Here is a 10,103-nt window from a genome sequence, read left to right as displayed (position 1 = left end):
TGGGTGGCTCAGTTGGTTAAGCGACTGCCTTCGGCTCAGGTCATGATCCTGGAGTCCCGGGATCGAGTCCCGCATCGGGCTCCCTGCTGTCAGCAGGGAGTCTGCTTCTCCCTCTGACCCTCCCCCCTCTCATGTACTCGCTCTCTCTCATTCTCTCTCTCTCAAATAAATAAATAAAATCTTTAAAAAAAAAAAAAGAAGTAGGTTTGTAAAATGTGATGAATGAATCAGTGAGTGAACAAATGAATGAAAGAATGCTGTCTGGTTCCTCTGAGTCCCACAGGTCTCCAGGACACTGAAAAGAATGGGCTTAGCCTGAAACAGTCCAGGCCACTCCTCCACAGAGGGCACAATGTGTCAGGTCACCAGGAGGCCTCAGCCAGGGCCTGCCTTGGGTCAGTAGGGACACCACCCAGCCCTCTGAGTCCCTCAGTAAATGGTTTACACAATAGTGGGCACATGAGCTTGCACCATCTTCTCACCAGTGAACAGCGATGTCATGGGTCATGCCCTACTTTACAGAGAGGGAAATTGAGGGGACCCAGTCCAGATGACCCAGAGGTAAATGACCTGGACATGTCAGGGCCAGGCCTGAAACACAAGTCTTCAAATGGCATGCCCCATGCTCTTCCTGCCTCACCCTGCTCTACCCTAAAACCTACCTTTTCTCTCTCACTTGAAACATTTTGATCAGTTCCTCTGGTATTTCCTGATATCCGCTTTTTCTTTCCTTTCTATTTCTTCTCCACTTGGTCTGACTCTTGTCAAAGAACCCTGTGCTCAGACATTTGATGGGGAATAACAAGGAAGGAAGTATGGTTCCTGCCCGCACACTCTTAGCTGGGATCAAGGTCAACACAGACAAAAGGGACACAACACCGTTAAGTGCCCTCTGTATGCCAGGGTGCTCTGCCCCACACTGCCCTTGGGTCAGCACCTCCTGGAAGGGTATACCCTTGTCCTCATTTTATAGGCAAGGAAATAAGGCCCAGAGGAGGGCCAGTCACCCAGCCATGAAGGGGCTCAACCAAAAGCTGCCTGCTCTTTCCACAAACCTCACCCTCCCCAGTTTCATAGGCCATATGACCAAGGAATCCCTGTTTACAGAATGAGGAAGGGCGGAGAACAGGTTGGCCAGAACAGGGGCAAGGAAGATTTTCTGAGAAAAGTCCATTTGAATATCAACTGATGAATGGATCAACATAATGTGTTATGCCACACAATGGCATATCATTCAGCCACAAAAGGAAAAAAATACAGATACACACTATGGCACGGATGTACCTTGAAGACGTTATGCTCAGAGAAAGAAGACAGTCAGCAAAGACCATGTATTGTCTGATTCCATTTGTATGAAGTGTCCAGAACAAGGCAAATCCAGAGACAGGAAGTAGATCAGTGGTTGCTGGAGAGAGGGAGGAGTTGGTGAATGGCAGCCAAAGGTTATGGGGTTTCTGTTTGGTGTGATGAAAATGTTTTTAAAATTATGGTGATGATGGTTGCACAACTCTGAACATACTAAACACCATGAAAATCTGCATTCTGAAGGGGTGAATTCTATGGTCTGTGGATTGTATGCCAATAAAGCTGGCTTTTATTTATTTATTTATATTTTATTTTACTTTTTTTATTTGACAGAGAGAGAGACAGCGAGAGAGGGAACACAAGCAGGGGGAGTGGGAGAGGGAGAATCAGGCTCCCCGCCGAGTAGGGAGCCCAATGCGGGGCTCAATCCCAGGACCCTGGGATCATGACCTGAGCTGAAGGCAGACACCCAACCGACTGAGCCACCCAGGCGCCCCAATAAAACTGGCTTTTAACATGTCGGTTTGGAAAGAGGGAAGACAAACCAGGAATGACGGAGGGAGGTAGGCCCTCCCAGCAGATGGAAACAAGTCGAGGGTCCAGTTGGGCAAGCACAAAGGGGTTTGCTTTGTGGTGCCAAGAGGAAGGGTCAGGGATGGGGGCGGATTCGATGTGATTGGCATTTCCTACCTGGGGGGCTGAGGGATGAACCAGCAGGCAGAAAACTGGGACCGAGATCTACAGATGGAACAGCAAAGAGGAAATTGAGGAGCGAGTCCTCCCTGCTGGCTCCAGCGGCCTCCTGCCTCAGACCCCACTAGACACCTCACACTCTGTGGGCCCCAAACAGAGGCCACAACCTTCTCCTCACACCAGCTCCTCACACGCTCCCCATCCCAGGAAAGGCCCTGCCTGTTTTCTGTGGGTTTGGCATAGCTTCCCACCTCCTCTGTCCTGAACCTTTCATCTCAGACCCCCTGCCCCCCAGGGACAACTCCTCAATAAACACACAGTCTCCACAGTTAACCCGGATGCTGCCCCAGTCTCTTCCATTCCCAGACAAGCTGCTTGACCCAGTTGTCTATACTGACACAACCTGCTTCCTCTTCTCCCATTCACTGCTTTTATTTTTACCCATAAAAAATGTCAAGCAAGTTATAGAAAATAATATATAGACACTTATGTCTACATGCTCGAGGTCCACAATGCTAACATTTTGCCACGTTGGCTTCAGATCTTCATTTTATTTATTTGTTTAAGAAATAACATGTCAGAGATAGAACTAAAACCACCCTTCCCCGCCTCCCTCCCCAAAAGTCACTATCTCCCAGAGTTACCATGCAAGATGTGTGTTTTCATTAGGTTTAACTATATGAAATTGCCATACTTGACCATTTTTGCCCCTCCTGTGACCAATTTCTGTGGTTCATCTAATATGACATTTGCACCCAACCATTAATAATATTTGTTTTGGGGTGCCTGGATGGCTCAGTCAGTTAAGTGTCTGACTCTTAGTTTCGGCTCAGGTCATGATCTCAGGGTTGTGAGATCGAGCCCCACGTCAGGCTCACGCTCCGTGCAGAGTCTGCTTGTCCTTCTCCCTCTGCTCCTCCCCACCCCTGCTCTCTCTCCCTCTTCTCTCTCAAATAAATAAATAACATCTTTCAAAAAATAATATTTGTTTTGAATATTGAGACATTTTACAAAAATGGCATATTGTATGATTCCTTTTGGAAATCTCTTCTTTGCCTGCAACATTTCATTTTTTTAAATAACTGAGGTAAAATATATATCACATAGTATTGACCATTTTAACCATTTTTCAGTAAACAGTTCTATGGCATCAGGTACATTCACACTGTACAACCATCATCACCATCTAGCGCCAGAACTTTCTCATCCTCCCAAACTGAAAGTGTACTCATTCAGTAATCACTCTCCATTCCCAAATACCCCCAGCCCCTGATAATCACCATTCTACTCTGAGAGTCATCTATGTTGTAGTGTGTTCAGACTTTCCTTCCTTTTGAAGGCTGAATAATATTCCACTGTTCGTATATCCCACATTTTTTCATTCATTCATCCATCGGATGGACACTTGGGTTGCTTTACCTTTTTGGCTGCTGCAAGCGTGGGTGTACAAATATCTCTTAGAGGCCCTGCTCTGTCTCAGTCTGTTCAGGCTGCTATAACAAAATACCATAGATTGGGTGATTTATAAACAATAGAAATTTATTTCTCACAGTTCTGGAGGCTGAAGTCCAAGATCCAGGTGCCTGCAAATTTCACGTCTGGTGAGGACCTCCTTCTTGGTTCACAGATGGTGTTTTCTCAACTGTGTACATGGTTGAAGGGGTCAGGAAGATCTTCGGGTCTTTTACAAGGGCACTAATCCCATTCATGAGGGCTCCACCCTCACAATGTAATCACTTCTTAAAGGCCCCACCTCCTAATACCATCACACTGGGGATTAGGTTTCAACATAACAATTTTGAAGGGACACAAACATTCAGTCCACAGCAATGGGTGTACAAATCTCTCTCTCTTTTTTTTTTTTTAAGATTTTATTTATTTATTTGACAGAGAAAGAGACACAGCGAGAGAGGGAACACAAGCAGGGGGAGCGGGAGAGGGAGAAGGAGGCTCCTTGTGGAGCAGGAAGCCCGATGTGGGGCTCGATCCCAGGACCCTGGGACCATGACCTGAGCTGAAGGCAGACGCCCAATGACTGGGCCACCCAGGCGCCCCCAAATATCTCTTTAAGACTCTGCTTTTCAATTCTTTTGGGTATATACCTAGAAGTGGAATTGCTGGATCATATGATAATCCTATTTTTAATTTTTTAAAGACCATGGTGGCTGTACCATTTTACATTCCCAGCAACAGTGCACAAGGGTTCCAGTTTTTCCACATCCTTGTCAATGCTCATCATTTTCTGTTTGATTTTATTTTTGTTTTTGTTTTTTTGATAGTAGCCATCCTAGCGGACGTGAGGTGGTATCTTCTGGTTCATTCCTTTTAACTTCTGTATTGCATTCCGTCCTAGGAACAAACCATATTACATCTATCTGTTCTCCTCCTAAGGGACGGTTAGATTGTTTCTACTTTTTTCCTATGACAAACAGGTTTGCAATGAATATTCTCGTACATCTTCCCAAACTGAAACTGCACCTAAGAGTGTCTCTCCAGGGAGAACGCTGAGAAGAAGACTTCCTGGGTTTGAGGGTATTTTGGGCGGAATTCCAGTAGAAAGAGATGGCATCCATAAAAGAGACTAACTTGTGGAGAGGTTCATAGAGGAACTACTTACAAAGTCAGGACAGGTTGCACAGAAACCATACGGGACAGGGCAGCAACTCGGGGGTTACTAGCAGCTAAGCTGTTACCACCATGAGGCCCAAGGAATGTGTAAAGGAATGCATGCTGGAATCAGGAAAGAAAGGAATTGCGTGGAGATGGCCATCTTCAGAGGATTCAGCTGGCTGGAGGTGTCCCTGACCACTCTCTTTTGCTTTCTGACCTCCTGCCTGGCTGCCCTCTGTGAACCCAAGCCCAGGGGCATGGCAGCCTGCCAAGCTCAGCCTCCTGAGGCATGGGGCTAGGTAGAGAAGGTTGAAGAGTGTCCCCTGGAGGAGTATATGGGAGATGTATGGCACGTAGGATATACTTGTCTTCAACTTTAGTAGGCATTACTAAATGTAATGTAATCACTTCTTAAAGTGAAGTGATTAAGAGACGCCCACCAGCATGGTATTGTGATCCATACCCCCACATCTTTGTCAATATTGGCTGTTTACCAGACTTAATAATTTTCCCCCCAGTCTTTAGGGATGAAATGGCATCTCATTATAATTTTAACATGCAGTTCCCTAATTACTGATGAGGCTGAGCATTTTTATATACTTCTTAGTTGTTTAGAGTTTTATATGCTATGATTTGCCTAATATATCCTTTGCTTGTTTACTATTTGGTTGTTCATCTTTCCCTTATTCATTAATACGAGTTTCTTTTTAAATTTTGGATGTGAATCCTCCAAAAAATAAAGTAATTTGAAGATAGTTTCTCCTATCTGTGGCTTATCTTTGCACATTTAGTGTCTTTTGTCAAATGGAAGTTTTTATACTTTAATTTCTCCAAATTTATGACTGCTGCCCTCCATGGTGTGTACTTGTGGCTTATGATTTCTTTCCATATCCTGATGTCATAAAAACAATCCACTATGTTTTTCTCCTAAAAAATGTGGTTTGATTTTTCACATCTAGGTTTGTATGTGGTTTGAGGTAGGAATCAACTTCTTTTTCCTTGCAGATAGACGGTTTTGTTTATTGAATGCTCCATCCTTTTCTCTTTGATTTGTAATGTCAACTCTTGTCTTATTCCAACCTCCTCCTCATTCTATTCAATTAGTCTGTTTGGATTCTCCCACACCATTATTACAATGTTTCAAATGTTTCAAATTTAGAGTAACTACTGATACCTTGGTAAGGAAAGTATCCCCCACCCCTCCTTCTTCTCCAAAGTTGTTTTGACTTCTGTATTTCCTGGCCCTTTATTCATCTATATAAATTTTAGGGTTAGTTTTTCCTGAACCATAAAAAAAAAGAAATTGGAATTTTTATTAGAATTCTATTGAATTTATAGATTAATTTGAGTACAGTCACCATTTTACTTATTTATTTTTAAAGATTTTATTTATTTATTTGAAAGAGAGAGAGCACGAGTGCGGAGGGGCAGAGGAGGGAGAAAGAATCTCAAGCAGACTCCCCCGCACCGAGCACAGAGCCTGGTACAGGGCTCGATCCCACAACCTGAGATCATGACCTGAGCCAAGACCAGGAGTCGGACGCTTAATCAACTGAGCCACCCAGCCGCCCCTAGAATTGCCATTTTAATAATAATGAGTCTTCCTATCAATTAGCAAGCAAGGTGGAGGACAGAGGAACCCATCACACAACACTATGGGCTATAATCTGCAAAACCCCAAATCTGGGAAGATCTGTAGGAGACACAACTTGGTTTCCCTTAACAAATAAATTTCAAAGGAAAAAAAACACGAAGTAGATGAAAGGAGACCCCACAGATTAAGAGACTGAAGCTGTATAACAAGCAATTGCATGCGGATGTTGTACGGACCCTGATTCCAGCGAATCAAAATAATGAGAAAATTGAAAATTGAAATACTCACTAGTATGGAATGATATTAAGAAATTGGTGTTGGGGCACCTGGCTGGCTCAGTCAGAGAAGCATGCAACTCTTGATCTCAGGTTGTGAGTTTGAGCCCCATGTTGGGTGTAGAGATGACTTATTTATAAATAAATAAACTTTAAAAAGAAATTGATGTTAATTTTTATGTATGATAATGATATTGTGATTATATATATATATTAAAGATTTTTATTTATTTATTTGACCGAGAGAGAGAGAGCACAAGCAGGGGAAATAGCAGGCAGAGGGAGAAGGAGAAGCAGGCTCCCCGCTGAGCAGGGAGCCCAATATGCAGGGCTCGATCCCAGGACCCTGGGATCATGACCTGAGCCGAAGGCAGACGCTTAACTGACTGAGCCACCCAGGTGCCCTGTAATTATATATTTTTAAAAACAGTCCTTATGTTTTAGAGGCATAGGCTGAAATGCTTGTAGACTGGATAATATATTATCTGGGAGGAGTAGATGGAAAACAGATGAAACAAGTCTACCCAGGAATTGACAGTTACAGACACTGAGTGATGGGCACACAAAGATTCATTATATGATTCTGTAAACTTTTGTGTATCTTGAAATTTTCATAATAAAAAATTTCTAAAATATTGACATACCGAGTCCTTCCATCCACAAACATGATATAGCAGTTCATTTATTCAAATTTTCTTCTTCTTGCAATATAGTTTTATAATTTTTTCTGTAAGGTCCTGCGCATCTTTGGCTGATCCAATGAATTTGCCAAACCCTCTTATTGGTTCTAACAGCACCGATAGTTTTTGTCTAGAATCACTTGGATTTTCTACATAAGCCATTGGATCACATGGAACTTTGTTTCTTTTGTCCAGTACTCATAACTTCCATTTCTTTGTCTTGTTTTTTTTTTTTTTAAGATTTTATTTATTTATTTGACAGAGAGAGACACAGCGAGAGAGGGGACACAAGCAGGGGGAGTGGGAGAGGGAGAAGCAGGCTTCCCATGGAGCAGGGAGCCTGATGCGGGACTCGATCCCAGGACCCTGGGATCATGACCTGAGCCGAAGGCAGACGCCCAACCGTCTGAGCCACCCAGGCGCCCCTCTTTGTCTTGTTATATACATTGCTGACTAGAAGCTTCAGAATAATGCCGAATACAAATGATAGATGCATCTAAGTCTCGTTACCGACTTGAGTAAGAATTGTGTTTTCTGTAGATTCATTCATTCCACAAATATTCGATGAAACACCTACCATGTGCCAGGCACTGTGCCAGGTATGTGGGATACAACAGCAAACTAAGCAAAGGTCCCTGTCCTCACAGACCTCACATTCCAGCAGGCAGAGAGAGAAGATGAATGTTATTTTTTTAAGATTCTATTTATTTACTTGAGAGAGAGAGAGTGCACGCGAGAGAGGGAGAGAGCACAAGTGGTGGAGAGTGAGAAGCAGGCTGCCCATCGAGCAGGGAGCCCGTTGCGGGGCTCGATCCCAGGACCTCGGGATCATGACCTGAGCTGAAGGCAGGTGCTTAACCGACTGAGCTAACCAGGTACCCCATAATGAACATTATTAATGAGTAAAGTTTACAGTAATTATGAGAAGGTGATAAGTACTATGCAGAAAAGAAATGGATTCAGTTAAGGAGGATCCAGAGTGTCAATGATGGGGCCGGGCAGGAACAGCAGGTACAATTTAAGTAAGGTGATGGAGTCAGGCCTTGCGGAGAAAATTGTATTGGAGCAGAGACCTGGAGGAGGAAAGAAGTGAGTGTGTGAGTGTCCGGGACCCAGGGCACAGTCAGCTTGCAGCCCCCTGGTAGGGATGCTCTGGGCTGGGCTGTTTGCAGATGAAAAAGGGGCCCGAGAGGCTGGCAGGGCTGGGGCGGGCTGAGGTGGAAGGAAGTGAGCTTAAGGAGCAATGGACCAGTGGGAGCCCATGATGGAGGTGCTGACTGCGTTATTGGACCACTTCCTTTTCTTTTTTTTCTTTCTTTTTGTTTAAGCTCATTCTCCAAATGTAGCATCCTGACTTTGACAATACTTAGACCCTCTGGGGACCTTCAATCAGGAATACTATCCCTTCTCGGGGCACCTGGGTGGCTCAGTGGGTTAAGCATCTGGACTCCTGATTTCGGCTCAGGTCATGATCTCAGGATCACGAGATCCACGCTGAACAGGAAGTCTGCTTGAGATTCTCTCTCCCTCTCCCTCTATCGCTTAAAAAAAAAAAAAAGGAATACTATCCCTCTCATTGCTCTTCACCCCCTTAGCCTCCACCTTCCCCCTCTTAACCACCTTAAATTATTTGGTCGACTGTCCCAGACACCAGGCTGCACACAGGCTCCCTTTTCCTTGCTCACATTGTTGCCTTGCTGGAGGAAGCCACCCTGGGTTCACCCAACCCCCTGCCTGCTTGGTTGCATGAGGCTGGAGAGAAAGCACGTGACCACACAGACTGATGTCCCCTTAGTGACCACAGACGCCGAATGGGTGCTGACTGCCGATGGGCAATCATGCAGTTCCACAGTGGCTCACTGGCACGTCTCCGAGACCCCAGCACGCCTGCCCTCGTCCCCACCCTTGCTGCTCCCAGCTTGAAGGCACCATCCCGCTCTGCTGAGCGATGGAACCCACTGCACGAGAACCTCCACGTGCTCCCTGAAGCAAGTCCTCCCCTGAATGGACACTGACCTGCCTTCCTGCTGGGGCAGCCCCTCCACCTAGCCTGCAGACCCGCCTTCCTTTTACCTGCCGAGCACTCACCTCCCAGAACTCTCTCCAGGTCATCAACTTTCCCCTCTCCGTTGAATCATTCCCTTCAGCATGCAAGTGTGCTCTTACTTCTCTCCTCCTCAAAAGGAAAAACAAACCAACAAAACACCCTTCTCTTGATCCCATGCCCTGTCAGTTGCCTCTTCACATCCCAGCTCCGTTTTGCTGCAAAACACCTTTTAAGAGTTCTCCCTACATGTGGTCTCCTATTTCTTTCCTTCAATTAAAAATAAAAAAAAAATCCATTTACCCATTCCCCTTCCTATATGACTGTCATATCTTTTACTTCAACGTGCATTAATAGACCTCATCTGGGCGCCTGGGTGGCTCAGTTGGTTAAGCAACTGCCTTCGGCTCAGGTCATGATCCCGGAGTCCCTGGATCGAGTCCCGCATCGGGCTCCCTGCTCGGCGGGGGGTCTGCTTCTCCCTCTGACCCTCCCCCCCTCATGTACTCGCTCTCTCTCATTCTCTCTCTCTCAAATAAATAAATAAAATCTTTAAAAAAAAATAGACCTCATCTAACATTATTATTACTTTAAATAGTCAATCGTGTTTAAGTTATAAGAGGAAAACAACATTTTATTTATTGTTTCCAGTGCTCTTTACTTCTTCCTGTGGATCTGAGTTCCCATTAAGGACCATTTTCCTCCAGCCCAAAGGATTTCTTTAGCATCTCTTAGCATAGCAGGACCTCTGGCAACAAATTCTCCCAGCTTTTGTTTGCCTGAAAATCAATGTATTTCACCTTCATTTGAAGGATATTTTTATGGATATGAAATTGGGGCTGATGGGTTTTTTTTCTTTCAACACCTAAAAGATGGCTTTGTACAGTCTTGCATAGCACACT

Source organism: Leptonychotes weddellii, chromosome 5 (genome assembly GCF_054177405.1).
Source record: "Leptonychotes weddellii isolate Sample4059 chromosome 5, ASM5417740v2, whole genome shotgun sequence".
NCBI classification, from domain to species: Eukaryota; Metazoa; Chordata; class Mammalia; order Carnivora; family Phocidae; genus Leptonychotes; species Leptonychotes weddellii.
This window is presented reverse-complemented; position numbering follows the sequence as displayed.